The sequence below is a fragment of the Taudactylus pleione genome, unplaced genomic scaffold (assembly GCF_031769625.1).
Source record: "Taudactylus pleione unplaced genomic scaffold, aTauple2 ptg000783l, whole genome shotgun sequence".
Lineage (NCBI taxonomy): Eukaryota > Metazoa > Chordata > Amphibia > Anura > Myobatrachidae > Taudactylus > Taudactylus pleione.
Window position 1 is genome coordinate 176,216 of NW_028285185.1, and position 18,979 is coordinate 195,194.

Genomic DNA, 18,979 nt, shown 5'->3' on the forward strand with positions numbered 1-18,979 from the left:
GAGCTGGCAGCAGTTACTGGACTCTGGAGCTTGGCAGCAGTCACTGGACTCTGGAGATTGGCAGTGGTTACTTCACTATTGAGCTGGGCAGCAGTCACTGGACTCTGTGGCTGGGCAGTGTCAGACAAGACTGGAACCACCCAAGTGACAGTTGATGAGACTGTAACAACCAAACTGTCAGCAAATGAAACTGTAAGCCCTGGATTGGTGGTAGATGAAATTGGAACCACTGGACTGGTAGTAGACTAGACTGGAACCACCAGACTAGTGGCAGCTGAGACCGGTAGCAGAAGAGACCTCATGCCCAGAGGCAAGGGCTAGTGGAACAGCATAGGCACTCAGGTTGGCAGCCAGCTGGGAGGTACTCAGACTAGCGGGCAGCTGGGAGGCACTCTGGTTAGTGGCTGTCTAGCTGGCACTTAGGTTGCTGGCTGACAGGGTAGCACCATAAGCAAACTTGGGCTAGGCAGCACTGTAAAGCAACCCAAGAACAGCAGCAGGCTGGAGAGATGGCACCTCCTCAGGAACAGCAACAGGTTGGAGTGTCAGTATCCTCTCAGGAACTGGCAGGCAAGAGTCCCCCATTGAGACTGGTAGACAAGAGTATCCCACTGGAACTGACAGTCCCTTCCAGCTGCAGGACTTGCTGTGTTCAGCAGGTGGGAAATATTTTGCAGAGGACATTGAAAGAGGTAGGTTTTAGCACTGGCACAGTATAAACACAGCACTGGCATATCTATAATGGGAGCATGGTGTGTGCAGGGCACATGGACCCTGTGGTTCCAAGGGTCCACATATCCTGCTCACATATAATTAGTATACTTCCCTCTCTGGATTCCTTCATCAGCCACTTCTGCAGAGTGAAGTCACTGGGAAAATGGTGCCACAGCCATTTTTCCAGTGATTTGCTCATGCGCACTAGATATGTCTATGGGATCATAGTGCAGGGGCCATGTTCACATAGACTTGCGCATGCACAGTAGACTCTGGCACAAAGTCAGAGTCTACTGCACTGCCACAGAGGGTAGAGGGCCCACATGATGACTGCACATGGGCCCCCTCCTCTCTTAAAATGCCACTGAAACAAAGTCTAGTGCTTCTTCTGTGATTGTGCACCTCCCCAGATAAACAAGGACATGTCCTGCTCAACAGTCTTGACTTGTAAAATCCAGAGTGGTACAAAACTGAGGGCTGTTTAAGTGAGAATTGGGTTCTGAAAGAGAAGGGGAGCCAGTGGAGGTCTTGTAGGAGAAGGAAGGCAGATGTAGAGTGTTTGGAGAGGAAGATGAGCCAAGCAGCAGCATTGAAGACAGACTGGAGAGGAGAGAGATGGGAGTTAGGGAGGCCAGATAGGAGGAGATTACAGTAGTCCAATCTGGAGATGACCAGTGAGTGCATAATAGTTTTATTAGCATCCTTGGAAAGAAAGAGTCTGAACTTGGAAACATTTTGGAAATGGAAACAACAGGACAGTGAGAGGTTTTGGGTATGAAGTTTGAAGGAGAGGGAGGGGTCCAGGATAACTCCAAGACTGCACACTTTGAGGCTAGAGAAGATAGTTGTGCCATCAATTGATAAAGAAATAGTGGGAAGTGAGGTTATGTGGGAGGGTGGGAAGATGATCAGCTCAGTCTTAGACATATTAAATTTAAGAAAATGCTGGGACATCCAGGAAGACATAACAGAGAGACAGTTGGAGATACAAGTGAGGAGAGAGGGGGAGAGGTCAGGAGAGGAAAGGTAGATCTGAGTATCATCAGCATAGAGATGATAATGGAGGTCAAAAGAACTGATGAGTTCATCTAGCGAGGACGTACAGAGTGAGAATAGGAGAGGTCCAAGAACAGAACCTTGGGGAACACCTACTGTAAGAGGCTGTAGGGGGAAAGAGGAGTCATGAGAGGAGATAGAGAAGGATCGGTCAGAGAGGTAGAAGGACAGCCAGGAGAGGGCAGTGTCATGTAGACCAAGGGGTGAAGGATTTGCAGCAGGTGAGGGTGGTCCACAGTGTCAAAAGCAGAAGCGACATCAAGGAGAATGAGCAGAGAGAAGTGGCCCTTTGATTTGGCAGTAAGGAGGTCATTGCTGACTTTTGTGAGTGCAGTTTCAGTGAAGTGGAGAGAATGGAATCCAGACTGAAAAGTGACAAGGAGGCAGTGAGAGGAAAGAATGGTGGTAAAGCGGATGAAAACAATATGCTCAAAGAATTTGGAAGCAAAAGGGAGGAGAGAGATTGGTTGGTAGTTGGAGAGAGTGTTCGGATCAAGGGTAGGTTTTTTAAGAATGGGGAAGACAAGGGCTTAGTTACAGTAACATCAGAACCTGAAATAAAGGTACACCAAATTCACAGGAGCAGGCATAAAGAATCAGCTGTTGCATTGCTGAAATTAAGTATTAAACAAGTACTCTGCAGCAGGCTTCATTTTAGTTAGGCTGGTCATTCTGTTATGAATCACAGTGTGAAATACCCATAATCAAGGTCAGAAGTCAGATGTGATGAAATAGCAAGGATATTGTTACGAATCCCAATGCCTACTCCATGTGAGACCACAAGAACCCGGCTAGTGAGATCTTCACTAATAACAACTGCCCATTCTTCCCTTAGACCTTGGATACGTTCACCGGTACTTAGGCGGCCGCCTGGACTTATGCTCGGGGTAGTAGCGGCTCACATAGAGCTACAAGGGAATTCAATAGATGAAATGTACAGTTGGAACAGATGCAGGTGATGGTAAGGCTTTGAGGAAAAGAAGAGTGGATATTTGACCAATGTTATGTAAAACACAGCAGCCGATGATGCAGCAATAATATTGATGGTGTGGAAATAGTGCCAATGGTGCTGCAATAGCCGTTAGTAAACAGTCTAGTCTTTGGAAATGGCTTTTGAAGCCGATGATGCGGCAAATATGCAGATGGTGCGGCAATTGTACCGATGGTGCGGCAATAGTGCCGATGGTGTGGCAATAGCCATTATTAAACAGTCTAGGTTTTGGCAATGGCTTTGGGAGCCGAAGATGCAACGAATGTGCCGATGGTGTGGCAGTTGTACCGATGGTGCGGCAATAGTGCCGATGGTGCAGCAATTGTGCCAATGGTGTGGCAATAGCCATTATTAAACAGTCTAGGTTTTGGCAATGGCTTTGGGAGCCGATGATGCGGTGAATTTACAGATGGTGTGGCAGTTGTACCGATGGTGCAGCAATAGTGGTGATATGAAACAATGTAGGTTTTTACTGTGGCTTGGGAACCGTATGAAGGCTGATGAGCTGATGACAGCACGGGGGCTGCTTGGTGCGGCTGGGAAGCCATATGGAAGCTGATGCGCCGATGGCAGAATGGGGGCTGCTTGGTGTGGCTGGAAAGCCGTATGGAAGTTGATGAACCAATGGCAGCACAGGGGATGCTTGGTGCGGCTAGGAAGACGTATGGAAGCTGATGAGCCGATGGCAGCAAAGGGGCTGCTTGGTGTGGCTGGAAAGCCGTATGGAAGCTGATGAGCCGATGACAGCAAAGGGGCTGCTTGGTGTGGCTGGAAAGCCGTATGGAAGTCGATGAGCCGATGGCAGCACGGGGAGTCCGTATGGATGCTTATGAGCCAATGGCAGCACTGGGGCTGCTTGGTGCAGCTGGAAAGCCATATGGAAGTTAATGAGCTGTATCACGAGGAGAAACAAACAAACTGACCATGCAGCAAAGCTGATGAAACTCACAGACACACTATAGTCGGCACAGCTGCAATAGTCCAGTGAGTATAAATAGGCTGAAGTCCCAATCAGGTTTGCACTTGTGGAATACATCACTTCCTGAGGCATGCCGATCACCTAGCAACAGGAGCAACTGAAGTAGCCCCGTCCTGTCTGGGCAACCTGTTAGAAGGTTACAAGTTATGACCACGACTTGTAGCAGATATTTATTAAACATACCATATGTGAATCCAAGAAAATGTAGAACCCTTGAAGGCTGGAGTGTGCATAAACATACACACAAAGTACAATCTGTAATTGGCAAAACTGACTGCTGGCAGAAACTTGCAATAACCTGGGGTACAAAACAAGGGTATTCTTGTCCAATAATCCATGGCAAAAGGTGCTGGTAACTGACAATGGCTTTAGAAAACAGGTATAAGTGAATGTAGTGAGGGGTATACTTGTCCAGGAGTCCAGGTCAAAAGGTACTTCTAACAGGCAGTGGCGTCAGACAGTAAGTACATTGCAAAACACAATAATGACCAGCACTAACAGCTGATGAGCAGGTGAACATCATGCAGCAATAAGGAGTTTAACCCCTCGCAGGTAAAATCCCCAAGTCCCAGATAAGATGGTGCCTAAACAATTCAGAATATAGGCACAACACAGCATGAATATACAAAGAGGACTACAGCATCACCACCGGTGGACTGTAGTATCACATAGTTTTCAAATGTCAGAACACAGTTCTAATATGTTGAAAATTATATAGCCATGAAGAAACAATGAATTGGCTCAATTGGTCTAAATAAAAATAGCATTGAAGAAGGGAGTAGTATACAATATAGAGAATAATAAATAACAATGGTTATCTTTTGTTCTTCACCTCTTCTCACTCCTGCATTCAAGGTTTCTCCTGTGCTGCCCCACTACTCCAGAAAACACTCCTTTGCTCTATGAGTCTTTTGTCCAGTCTCCACATCTTCAAATGAGCCCTCAAGACTCACTACTTCATACAAGCTTATAAGTCATCAGAACTCTCTGCTCATTACCTTTGATTGTTTATCTACCCTCTCTACCAGTTCATCCTGCAGGTTACCCCCTCCCTCATACACTGTAAGCCCTCACGGAAAGTGCCCTCTTCCCTTGTTCTCTCCTCTTAGCACTATTTGTCACCAATGTGCATCTATTTCCTTGTCTCCATTCTTCCATCCGTTGAATCTGAACCTCTCTGTTCTCTCACTTTTTGGGTACCCCACTACCCTCACAATTGTTTGTAGGTTTATTTATATTATGGTTATCCTTTTAATTTTTTTTTATATTTGCAAGTTATTTTGTTTTCATTGTATGGTGCTGGAGACAAATTGTGTTGCCTTATAAATATTATTATCATTATTATTATTATTATTATTATTATTATTATTATTAAGTAATCTTGGATTAAAATATTTTGCCCTTATTATACAATTTCTTCATTTTGCTAAAATTATTTAGTTCTAGATGAACATTGAAGCACCAGGCACTGGCATAAGACATTAGGAAATAGGTGGTCCTTTATCTGACAGCAGTACAAAGAACCACTACTAATAGCAGTTTACATGTGAATTTAAAAAAATAACATAATTGCCACCAACCCTGATTGCTTGAAAAACATTTTGTAAAGGAGAATGTAGAGAAATGAAAACAGGCCACAAGTACAAGTTAAATGGTATTTATTAAAACATGTCTCATGTCTGGGGTTATCCTTATTATTTTGAGTCATTACCATTTTACTACAAGGGCTAATATTGTAACATTGATGGTGTTAGAATGCAACATCTAACTATTGTAGCTCTTCTATTCACAAACTAAAATTCTTGAAATTCTACATTTGGGGCAGTATCCAACTAGCCTCCATATTTTTTTTTTGGGAGGGGGGGGCAAAAATGAGTGTTTTTTTGACAATAATCCTTATGGCAATATATATGGAAGTACTGAAGCGCTACACCTTGCAGTGTTATTAGCTAATAGTGCTCAATGTTAATGTACTAAACATACACTGATGTATCAAAATTGAAAAAAATGTTTTACTATTCAAATGGTATTCAATAATATACATACATATACAAAAAAACAACAAAAACCGAAGTATAATATACCAATAGAGTAATAGGTTACATATAATCAATGTAAACTATGTAATTGCATATGTGCGAACACTACAATTAATAATGAGGGGTTGTGAACGGGGGATATGGTGACAACAGCTAGATGCTATAGTCACTATCTCCTCTAAGGATAATGAGACAGACTGAGAGTTTTTGATGATAAACGTGTGTCAGATTTGCGGCGTCCCGCTATCTGACTAGATGTAGTATTGAAAGTTAATGGGGGTGTGTCTGAGAGTGGTGCCCCGGGGTTGTCTTCTCAGGGCAGGAGTACGGCTCCAACCTGGGTGTGCTAGGTATGAGAATATGCCTAGGACGCGATGTATGCCCCCCTGTGCAGGGCACTAACGGTGCTGTACCTGGGGGTTCCAGCACAGCACCAGTGAATGCGCTGGAGACGGGCAACAATCACGTCCGGGGAGTGGATGTAACGGAGTGGGCTCTCCCGGAGCTTGCTACCATTGATCCTCTCCTATCACGGCACTTACCTCCCCTCGCATGCCCCAGATGGCCATTCCTGTCCCTTGCCGGCTGTCGATGCCTTCAGTCTCCGTCCTCTTCTCCTCCTCCGTCTTCCACGTGCAGGCGTCACTTTGAGTCACGTGATCGCGACCCGGACGGGTGTGGTAAGGGAATCAGGCTAGTGGGATAATGTCCATAAGACTTCTGTGAGCTCTTCCGTCTGTCTCGTGTGAGTGCTGTGGATCTCCAACGCATTTCAGCTTCCGCCTTTCTCAAGGAGCATATCCTGCAAAGCCCAAGTAGATGATGGTCCAAGACGACGCTGACACTGTTCCCTGTGAATAATCCTTGTTTTTGACAATTTTTTTTCACCCTATCCTATTTCTTTCGGGGTAACAAATAGGATAATTCACCCTAAAACACATAGGACCCATCATAAGTTCACGGACATATGTGTTTTCGCCATTGCGCTGGTGAAAAAACAGCACTTCTCGGGGTAATGTTTTGGGACACATCAAGTCCCGAAAAAATATCCCAGATAAGTGCCAGCTTTGGGCCGAACTTTGTGGTTAAATGGAAAGCCCCTGGGTATCTATTATCCCCCGAACAATGTTCAGGGCTAATTGGATATTGCCCAAAAATGGATAATGCAGAAACTAGTTGTAAACTGTCTTTAAAAGTTAGCTACAGTAAAGTACCTATTATCTAAAAAAGAAAATATTGTCTATAAAATGACAATCACTGTCATCTCCAAATTACCACCACTTTTTTATCCCAAATTGGATATAAAAAAAGTCTTTAAAATGTATTATTATCTTTTATTTATATGATTTTATTAATTATCTATAGCACCATTCAGGCATTAAAAAGTAAACTATAACAAAATTATACAACCGAGTGGAGGGTGGATTTAAGAGATATGGTACTCATTATTGCTAGAAAAAGTTATTATGTCTCTAAGTAGAGTTACCTCCACTTCCTGCTCCTTCTACTTTTAGTGGAATTTAGTAGACAAAGTACCATTTGGAACTCTCCATACTGTCATCTGTAACCGGTATACAATCGGGAAGCCGGTTGCCTTAATACCGGCAGCTGGCTTCTCGACTGTCATATCCCGGCGAGGGTGAAATGCCGGGCGTCTAGGTGTAGACGCCTGACATTTCCCCGATGCCGGGCGCCGCGAGCGGACAGCCACGGGGGGAGGCATAGGTTTAAGGCACCCGGGGGAGGTTAGGGTTAGGCACCCCTAAGGTTAGGGTTAGGGGGTTAGGTTAGGTTAGACAATACTTACCTATCGAGATCAGGATTTCCAGTGCTGTCGGGAACTCTGCTGTGGTCGGCCAGGCGCTGCCGGGAATCGATTCCCTGTAAACTGTTCCTTTGCTGTATTTGTTGGACTATTGATGATGATAATGAAAGGACAAGACATACTAATATTGCATCAAGGTTCTAGGACTAAGAATTAAGAACTCATCCACTGTCTACAAAGTTACCCAGTCACTTACATGTATCTAAATCATATGTTCAATGTTTCTACCCAATCCATTTATTTTGCATAATGGGTTTCTATGATCACATAGCAAAGGGTAATTTGGAAACATGTTTTTTTTAATTCAGATAACAGAGGCAATATTAAGCTCTACAATCAGTTAATGTTTTTGAATATTTACTATATTTATTAGTTGATTTTTAGAATTATATTATATATTAAACTGCTGAGTGACTCTAATACCAGAATAACTTTTATTAAAATTCTGTTAACATGGGCATGGTAGAAATAGATGAAAATATAGTAAATTGTAGAGCTAAAATTAATTATCTTCAGAGTAATATCTTTTAAACTTCAACTAAATTATTGAACGACAAATTTTATAAACATGTAAACAAAATTAACCAATTGAATAATTATAGCTTATACATTACTTTTGACATTTTTTAAAATGTTTTGTCAAACAATGTTTACATTTTTTTAATTGATTCAAGAGAACTTTCTTAATTCTTATAATATACTGTACAAGCAACATTCGGGGGTATATTTTCTAAAAGTCGATTTTAATCGATTTAGATCAATTTGAAATCTATGTTGTTTTTTAGGGACTATGGGCCTGATTCAGAGCCGCTCGTAAGCGGCAGTACGCTCGTTCCGAGTGATGTTCGCACATCTGCGCATGCGTACGGTTTATAATACGCATGCGCGAACCAGTCAGTGCGGCTGAAAATCGTTTGTTCGCTATATAGCGAATGCCTGCTACTTTGAGTGACAGGATGAGGCGTATGTGGGTGGTAACAGGGGAAGGTGCTTTAAAACGGAGAGTGGAATTAAGAACGCAGGCGTGCTTAAAGGTCAAAACGGGCGTTTCATGGGTGTGCATAATTAAAACAGCAGCGTCATTGACCACGTCACCTGGTTGTTTTATAGTCAGAACTGCTCGCAATATAGTGGTAGGAAAAACCAACCACAAGAATAGCAAGCAGTTCATACGCTGGTCGATGTACTCGATTACTCTAATAAATAGCGGACATGACGTATGATGCGAGCAGCCAGGGGGCGTATTTTTCAAATAAACGTCCGCATGTTTTGTTCACTCATTCAGACATGGAGGCGTCAACAGACCGCAAAGAGCGAACGGTTCATTTGAATAGCCACCCCCTTTTTCTGAATGAGCGAGCGCTAATTGCGTCCGGCTCTGAATCAGGCCCTATAACACATATTTACTAACGCTTGAAAAACCAAATAAAAGATTGTCTGTTAGTAACTGTATGATTTAGCCCCAGAAACACAACATCAATTTAGATCTATTTGTTTCAAATTAATTGAAATCTATTCAAATTGACCTTTAGTAAATGTACCCCTCATTACCTACAGGTAGAAGGATCTGTGGGCCTGATTCAGGGCCGCTCGCTCATGCTGTGCGCTCGGAAGCGGCCCAATGTTCTGCATATGCGCATGCGCATGCTTCGTTTTGCGCGTGTGCGAACTACACACTGCGTTCGCAACCCTCTTGCTCGCTCATCAAAGGCGGCCCAGGGTAATGAGTGACAGGAGAGGACGTTTGTGGGTGGTAACAGGGGCAGGACACCGGGGGGTTGGAGATGCGAATGCAGGTTTGCCAGAGTTTTTCAACGCCATTTTCAGAGGCGTGCATAATTAACAGGAAGTGTCATAGTACACGTCGCTAGCCATTTTTTTACCCTGATTTCCTCGCAATGCTTGCGGTAAGGTAAAGCTCCCGCAAGCACTGCATTAGCATACGATGGTGCTCGATGTATCAATGTTTTAATACAATTCCATGAGATGACGTGTGCTGGTGGAGGCTCTGCTTTTGCGATTGGGCATACGCTCACACAAAGTAACCATTCGCTAAGACATGATGGGCATTCTTATGCCTTGTCGAGCGATCGCTTCCCGTGGCGTCACTTTGAAAATTTTACATATGCATCTAGCGAGCGTACGCAGATAACGACAGGGTCTGAATCAGGCCCTGTGTCTGGTCAATTATAAAATTCAGATTTCTAGAGTACATCGTAAGTTAAAATGTAATGGATCTATGAATAATGCAGTTTGAAAGGTTTTTTTTACCTTATGAGGTAATGTAAGCAGTCTTTCAAAAGATAGATGTGTTTGTAATTGCCTGTTATCACTGTTGATGACAGCTCTTGTTTCTTTCTATACATATTGTTTAGCTTTGTGACATTTTATTAAGGTTTTTAGTTGTAGATTATGTGATGAAAATCATGTCATTGTGACTTACCCACTTTAGCTCCTAGAGAATCATTTATGTGGTTTTATATAATAACAGCATTCCTTGTAGTGAGAAGTGAAATGAACAATGCTTATATAAATATACTGGATGGAACTGGAAACCTTTTAAAGCCAAAAGGAAGGAGATGCAATTTAATATGTTTACAATTGAAGATATGTTCAGATTACAAAATTTTTTGCTGTTTTTACATATTATAAAGGTACTGTATGGAGCTCATGTAAACAAACAGGAAATATAATATCTATATATACTTAGTTTTTTTAAGGTACGGTAGTTGTCAGGGGTTATATCCAAAATAGCAATTTCACATGTATTAATAGTTCCTCACTTTAGTTTGTCTGCCATTGTCTATACTGCCTGTAGATGGCAACCATCTAGTGAACTGTAGCACTGAATAGTACCCCATAGTACTGTAAAGCATTCAAAGTAAGATAAGTGGCATTGGCCATTTTGTTATTGAGAATTTTCATTAGGCAGATACTCAGAAAAATGTTTCTCAGACTGGAGACAAGGGGCCTGATTCAGACCCGCTCGCGAGTGCACAGCACTCGCAAGCGGGTCGATGTTCCCCAACTGTGCAAGCGCCGCCTCCACCATGAGCATGCGTGAACCCCAGCGAGCGATGGTAGCTCCGTCACTCCGGCGCTCACTACAAGACGGGGCGACTGTCGATGTTGATTGACAGCTCGCCCCGTTTTGTAGGCGGGAAGGGGGAGTGGCTGCACAAACGCAGGCGTTCCTTTAGGAATGCCTGCCATTTGTGGGCGGCCCTACTGTCATCACTCGTGATGTCAGTAGTGGACTTCCTGCTCTATTAGAGCAGGAAGTCCTCTCGGGCTTGCGGGAGCCGAGACCCTACTACAGGGTCTCACCGCAAGCCCGATGGTCGCGATAATCACGGCCATCACCAGGCCGCTCGCACTAGCTGTGGGTGGTCACCCACACCTTTGCGACCGGCCTGGAGGCCGAAACTAAAAGAAAAACGCCCTGATCCAGAGCAAGCGTACACAAACAGCGTGCGCCTCTGAATCAGGCCCAATGTGCTATAGTTATTTAGAAGCAGGCAGGTCATGTGATTGGAACATAGCAGTATTTGGTGTACTTGGATAATAACTTTGTTTCATTTCCCAGCACATCTAACAGAGCAGTTAAATAATTAATGATGTAGTGGAGCAGTAAGAAATTAAATCAGTGTGGTACATTATGTTACTAGTGGGAGGGCATAGGGGGGTGAATTATACATATATTTATTTTATAGCAACACATGGAGATTCTGGTATGGTGTTTAGTGCTGCAGCAGGGGTCTATGAAACAAAAGTGTGAGAAGTAGAACTTACTGTAGTTCTCACGCTGAGCACAGCAGGGAGGCCTGACTATCAGCCCCCTGTGACATACCATCCTTTGGGCTCTGCGGTATGGAGGAGGGTTAAGTCCCATGGGGGGGATGCCACATGGGTGTTTGTAATATTTTGGTAGTTGGGGGCATAGGGGGTGTAATGTCCCACATTAGAATTAGGGGATGGGAGTGGATTTTACATATATTTATAGTAACACATGATGATTCTAGTGGTAGGTTTTTGCCATAGTGGCGATCTATAGACATTGTTGGGTGGGGGGATAATGTCAATGGGGATCTATCACAATTAGGGGGGTGGGGGGTAATCCCACCGGGGATTTAGTGCCACTGGGGGTTTTATTGCCACTTATTGTTTATAAGGCCAATTTATTTTCAATAAACTATTTCAATTATTCAATCTAAGCCTAACTAAATTTAAAAAAATTAAAATTTTAGAGACTTTTTAAGTGAAAAATTAGCCAGTTAGGTGGATAAGAAGACAAAAAAGTTTAAATTCAGCCGTAGCAGGTAATTAGTGAACTCAACCATTGATAGCCCACAGTATTGGCTTTGTGATTAACTAGTGCTGACACATTGGGATAGGAGAACAGTAGTATATTATTTGATCAGTTCAGTTTTAGAACCTCACTTTATAAGGTCAGACAGGATAATAAATGGAGTTAAATATTTTTTTTATTATTATTTTTTACACATTACAACAATTCATAGCATTCACCTTGAAATTAATGGTACATGTGCCAGAATTGGTGTTTAATCAGGAAGTGGTTTTAAAAAAATACTCTTGGTCAGTACATTGATTAAGATTAGAGGAAGAAAAATGGATTCCATATTCCGATGCAGAGAATATGCAGAAGTTGGTCAGGAATATATTGATGTTCCAAGTAACAGGATACATGCTGTTTAAGTGCTGTGAAGACTTTTGTTAATCAGCAACTGCAAATACTGTCATGTTCTCTTTTCTGGGTTATTTCCCAAGTGAAAATCCACACTGGCTATCTCCTCCATGTCTCTTACACAACAAAGGCTACAAAAAGAATAATAAACATATTAAAATGTTAATATTGATAAACTATGTTTTGTATTTAAAACTCCTCCTTTTCTTTCTCATCCCCCTCCTCTTCTTTCTCATCCCCCTCCTCTTTCTCATCACATTAATAGTACTGTACTACTACTATTACTACTACTATAAATAATAATTGTAATAATAATAATAATAATAATAATAATATATTTTAAGAAAATTGTTCATTACGGAGAAAAAGTTTTGTAATATGCTATATTTATTATTAAGTTTAATTTTTATTTTTTTTTAAAGAAATTACCCCTTCCCATCAAATAATTTATTCAGGACAGGTAACAGCAATAGTAAATTAATTGGCCTGATCTGGATTATAACATTTTACACCAGGTGCACAGGATAATTTTGGAAAACTTTATAACCCATATTTTAAACATGTAACTTTAACTTGTCCTACTGTAGCTTATTTTAATACAGTGGTTCTCAAACTTGGTGCCGTGGGTTGATTCATCCAGCATTGAATAAAATAATTTTCAGTCAATGTGATAGGCAAAACCAGTGCAAGTAGCTGCCAATCGAAGAATATGTGGACAAAAAGAAGCGCAGGCCTGTCCACCACCTCATAACTGAACTTAATGGTGACAGGTAAGCACAATTTGCTTTATTTAATAATCTTTGCTGAATTTCTCATTACAAAAACTTAGCCCAGGGGTGCCATGGAAATAATGCTGATACTCTAGGGCACCATGATCCCAAAAAGTTTGGGAACCACTGTCTTAATAAATGAAAATATTAACATGTTTCAAACAGAGGGCCTGATTCAGAGCCGGACGCTATTTGCACTCGCTCGTTCAGAAAAATGGTCCGGCTATTTAAATTGAGCGCTCGCTCTTTGCGGTCTGTTGACGCCTCTATGTCTGAGCGAGCGAACGAAACATGCGCTCGCTATTCTGTAAAGACGCCCCCTGGCTGCTCGCATCATACGTCACCTCCGCTATTTATTAGATTAATCGAGTACATCGAAAGGCGTCTGAACTGCTCGCAGTGCTTGTGGTTGGATTTTCCTACCGCAATCATGCGAACAGTTCAGGCTAAGAGACAACCAAGTGACGTGGTCGATGACGCTGCTTTGTTAATTATGCACACCCTTAAAACGCCCGTTTTGACCGTTTGGCACGCCTGCGTTCGGATCTCCACTCCCCGTTTTCAAGCACCTTCCCCTGTTACCACCCACAAACGCCTCATTCTGTCACTCAAATTAGCAGGCACTCGCTATTTTGCGAGCGCTCGATTTCCGACCGCACTGACTGGTTGGCGCATGCGCATTATGACCCATACGCATGCGTAGTTGTGCGAACATCGCTCGGAGCGAACGAGCGGCCGCTTACGAGCGGCTCTGGATCAGGCCCAGAGTTACAATGTTTCCAGGACATTGTACATAAAAAAAAGTTGATAAAAAAAGTGCTTAACAGTTTGTATATTCCATATATCTCAGCTCCTGCAATTCATATGTGATAAATCCAGTAGTTTCCTGGGCTCTTCTCCACTTTACTCCCAATCCCTGAAGATAATAGCAACTGAAAACCTATAATCGTCCTGTCACATAAACAGCGTCAAAGCTGCTATAAAGTACAAATAACCAGCTCTGTATAGACATAGACTCACCACACAGCACAAGCTACACAACAATGAGGCCAGGATCAGAGACGTCAACACCAACAGTGCCACACCCCACCCTGGCACACCTGTAAGAAGAGGATAAGATGTCAGCCTACGGGTCGGATGAAGGGTGGGTAGTCCTAGTCTGTCTTTAAGTAATATCATTATGTGCAGTTGTAGTAAGCAAATGATTGCATATTAGTAATAACTGTGTAATTATGTTACAGACAGTTGATGGGCCAAAGAGCTATTTGTGTCATTATTCCACCTTCAAACTAACTGGAGATATTTTCTCCAGAGTTTAGTCTAGTTGCTCTCTTTGTGTCACCCTGCAGTGGGAGGCCATATTCAGAGTTCCTATCTGCCTATGTCGCTATGTCACCCTGCAGTGGGGGGGGGGCATATTCAGAGTTCCTATCTATCTGTGTCACTATTTCACGGAACAGATGGAGGGGCACACTGACAGTACACTTTTGTCTGTGCCGCAATTTCTGTGGGGTATATTTATAGTTACCATCTGTCTGTGTCGCTATATCACCATGCAATGGGATAGGCATACTCACAGTTCACCTCTGCCTGTGTTACTATGTCACCCTGAAGTGGGAGAGGCATTTTCAAAGTCACTCCCATTATGTGTCACTATGTCACCTTGCAATGGGAGGGGCACCAATCTGTCTGTGTAACTATTTAACCCCACAGGGTAGAGGGCAATACAAACTAAAACTACAACCTGCACCCTTTTATTTAGTATAAGCCCATGTAACAATATCCCTTCTTACTGTATGTGTCAACACCCAGTCTATTTCATACTTACCACCAGTATAGTTTGTCTGAGCCTCTGTGGAAACAAGATGATATAGGTTATATTAGAATAGAGAAACACATACACAAGTGCCCTGATATAGTGAGTATAAACCATAACTACAATAGGTATTTTATGTCTCTGCTGTTGATTTTTGTTTAGTACAGTAGAGTAATAAAGCAGGTAATTAAAATGGTGCAAAAACAGTGATGCCAGCAACAAAAAATAAGCAAGAATGCGGAGATTGTGTTCTCTTAAATTTTACTGATTTCAAGAAGTACATGGTCAAAACTGTTGTGTATATTCCAATACATATCACTTAAAGCACATCTCTATCTTTCAAACTACAGTAGGCATGTAAAATAATTGAATAGGGTTGTATGTACAATAAAAGCTAACACGATACATACCCATGCAGCATTGTATAAAGGGCAAAAAAATACATGATCATTTTCTATTTGGCGTATTTGACCTTTAGGAAGCCCCCATTACATAAATAATGGAGTAATGGTGTGGTGCAGAAGGGCATGTACCATACCATGGGCATGTGGGTTCAGTGCCATAGCAAGGAGCTTGTTCATCCTGGTGCAGCCCACCCATCCCCTCACACAGTGGAAGTGTTGTCAAGATGTCACACAGCAAGTGCCAAGGCACAACAGAGGTTGGAGGGTGCTCCCTAATGTAACAACAGATGGATGCATGGAGAGGCACCCCACTAGGCAGAAGAGGGTGGAGGGGTTCCATCTGGGTGACCTACCATCCCTTTGGTCTAACAAACTGGGCTGTGGCCCCATTAACAAACCCAGCATCATGGATCTGCGTAGAATGTTATCACCCCCATTTTCCATGAAGGAGGAGACCAGGGCTTGCATTGGCAGATGCAATTCCTGGCCTCTTACATAACAAGCACCTTGATCAGGCTTTAGCTTCTGCAGTCTGACCAAAGGGACAGCCATTGGTCGCGATGGTTGCAATGGTGATCCCAGGCTGTGATGTCGGTCGGAGGGCTGGGATTGCAAATTCAGCATGGAGGTGTCTGCTTGTATGCGGCTCTGAAAATCTGTCCATCTCTGAATCAGGCCTATAATGTCTACCATTGGCTGCAAAGTAAATTTGCTATTAATTACATATTAAAACTATAAATCCATTTATTTCTGCAAGGTAACTTTCATGAAGATGAGTGAAATTTTAAAAAGTGAGAAAAATGTGAATTGCAAACATCACATGGGCGCTTTCCTATGTAATTGGTAATCATGTATTCAAGAAGCAAATTAGTATTTGGGGAATATGGATAATCTTTTAAAGTAATCATCTGCATTATAGTGCATGTGAACTTGCAGGTGGTATATTGATTTACTACAGCTATAATATATATGATGTTACAATATACTGTACTGTTGCAATTTATTTTATAGCTGTTTCAGAGACTTTGGGGCATATTCATTTGGGCATGAGAATAGCAAAAATCCCGTATCTGCTGGGTTTGTCCTGCAGGTGTGGGATTTTTGCTATTCAATTAGGTGTGGGGTCTTTGCTATTTTGAGCGCCTGGAGTTTTTCTTGCTCACATCTGATTTTTCCTAAAATCGTTAATTTTAGGAAAAATCAGGGGGACTTGCTCTGGGACCCTGACGACCCCACTCTGTGGACTAATTAAGCAATTGGAAGCTTCCAATGAGCTTAATTAGTCCTTAATTACTTTTTATCCGATATGGCGTTTTCAGAGCTAAAAACCCCGCAGCCACTTTTTTTTTTTATTGGTTACCATTGGTATCGGGAGCGAACATTCCCTTGGTAATCCAAAATTGGGCACAAAGTTTTTTACCTCACTAAGTACTCCTCTTAAGGAAAACAAAGTTTCACAATTCAAAAGAACAACCTGAAAACATTATGTGGCAATATCCATCTCAGCTCATTTGGAGGTTACAGATTATTCTCCTCAAATAGTCAACAAAGTTTCACAGATCGTATAGTCATACCCGTTCATATCATCTTTCAAAAATATTATTCATCTTTGCAGAATAATAATTAGAATGTTACATACATATCATAGGAATACACCAATGGGGTCATTTTAATTCACAATATGAAGAAAGGGTGGACATCTCGGGAAGAAGGAATTAGATGATTGGTAATGGAGAGCGAAATATAAAAAACACAAGACAGTAAATAGATATAGAAAGAAAGAGCAATTAAATGAGTCTTAGATTATGGTGCCTATTATTACACTGCACAACAATGAAAATGTTTCCGATGTGAAAATAGTTACCTCTAATTGATTTCAGCATGCAAAGAATGAATATGACATTTAAAACTCTCAGTTAGCTCTGAGTTCCGAGATAGAGCCCATTTATGACGATGTAGGGGTATTCCTAGTGAAGTGGGCAGAATGGAGAGAATCTTACCAGCAATCTGCGTTCCACGCAGAGGGGGCGGGGCCTAATGACCCAATTAAATGAATCAGTTATTTGTCCCTTCCCCTATTCAAATATATGCGATTCACGGGATTACCTATACAAGATAACTGTGGTGCACTGAGAGACAAGCATAGTGAGCGATTCCACCAAGACATTTCAGCAATGGAACAGAGATATCAGGCGAGGTGATCACTACTGTTGGACAGTGACAAGAGATGTCCCAGAAGAGGAGTACAAGCGACAAGCAAAGAGAAAGCACCCCCATGAATAGGCCACTATATTAGATAGTACTTTCGTATGCTGTATGTTTGTGTCGTATGCTGTATGTTTGTTTCGTTTTGTGTTTTTATTTGTGATTGATTGAATTAAAACAACTGTTATTTATTTTCTATCAAGAAAATATCAGATTATTTTAAAATAGCTTTTCACTATGACTATATTACTAATGTACATACAGTATAGTGCAAGTAGTGTAGCTCAAAAAATAGAGCTAGTAAAAACATTCTGAAATTATTTTATTTTTTCTTGACCTCAAATTAGTAATGATGACTATTTTTAGAAATGAAACAAATTAAAAGTATTAATTTGTTGTACAGTGTTATTATTATTATTATTATTATTATTATTAGTCACATATATAGCGCCAGCATACAGTATTATGTTATGCTTTACAAATGGGAACAGAACATAAATAAAACAAGAGTGTGTAATAACTAGAGTTTTGGCAAAATCACCCTCAAGTGATTTGGTTTGGAATTGGTTTTGGTTTGGTTTTGTATTCCTTAAAAATGTATTAAAAAAACGATAAAAACAGCTAAAAATATGTAATTTGGACCTGTTTACGTGCAATCCAAATCCCAAGTTTGGTTTTAAAATTTTTGTTCTCACCCCATAAAAGTCATCCATTCCTTCCTTTTGGATGTGAAGTGTAAGACAATGTTATATGGTAGGTGATCATTTCCACTAGTTATTTTGATGAATAGTAATATTAATGGCTTTCATAGAGAAGGGTCGTGGGAAGTGACACATGGGAACCCTAGTTTAGGAGACTGGTGAAAGATGGAAGGAAGAGCACAGGATGTAGAAAAGTACAAAACATAGTAACATATGCTCTTTTTAGACAAGCAAATTCAATTTGGGGAAAAAAGATAATAAAGAATTGTTCATTTTGCTGAAAACCCTACAAAAATATAAAACTGTGATAATAAATATATATTTCTCTCTTACCTGCCCCTTGAAGGCCAAGCATCATACAGACTGCAAGCATGCAGAGCCCAGCTTTGCACAGCAGATGTTCACCAGCCATGTTCAGACTTCAGAGGGAGTTAAGTCCAGTTGGATCTGTTAATGTCAGGAGGATTCTCAGAGCTTTGATATCGTATCCGCTGAAAACCACAGGTTTATATATGGCCTGATGACAGGACAGTCACTACGCTTTTTGAAATGTGAGACACCCAAACCTGTATGACCATTACGTTACCATTCTCAGGAATATGACTGTAGGGATTTGCTGGATTAAAAATAATTATACAGAAGTGTGAATGATTTTAATAGTTTTCTGTGCACCTCTATGCTGTTTATTTGGAATATTTTAAAACAAACCTCACACATTTATTTTCTACAATTATTTTCTATTCTAGCGTTTTATTTTCCATAGAATATAGATCC

The 18,979-nt window shown here is 41.5% G+C and overlaps 1 long non-coding RNA gene across 1 annotated transcript; it reads right to left on the reverse strand.

Annotated features, from left to right (window-relative positions):
• Positions 1 to 12,073: 12,073 nt before the first annotated feature.
• LOC148475044 (uncharacterized) lies at positions 12,074 to 18,668 on the reverse strand. Its single transcript, XR_015872784.1, has 4 exons — positions 18,539 to 18,668; positions 14,908 to 14,931; positions 14,100 to 14,179; positions 12,074 to 12,440 (listed from the first exon to the last, which is right to left on the reverse strand). It is a non-coding gene; the product is annotated as an uncharacterized LOC148475044 (long non-coding RNA).
• Between the last annotated feature and the right edge of the window lie 311 nt (positions 18,669 to 18,979).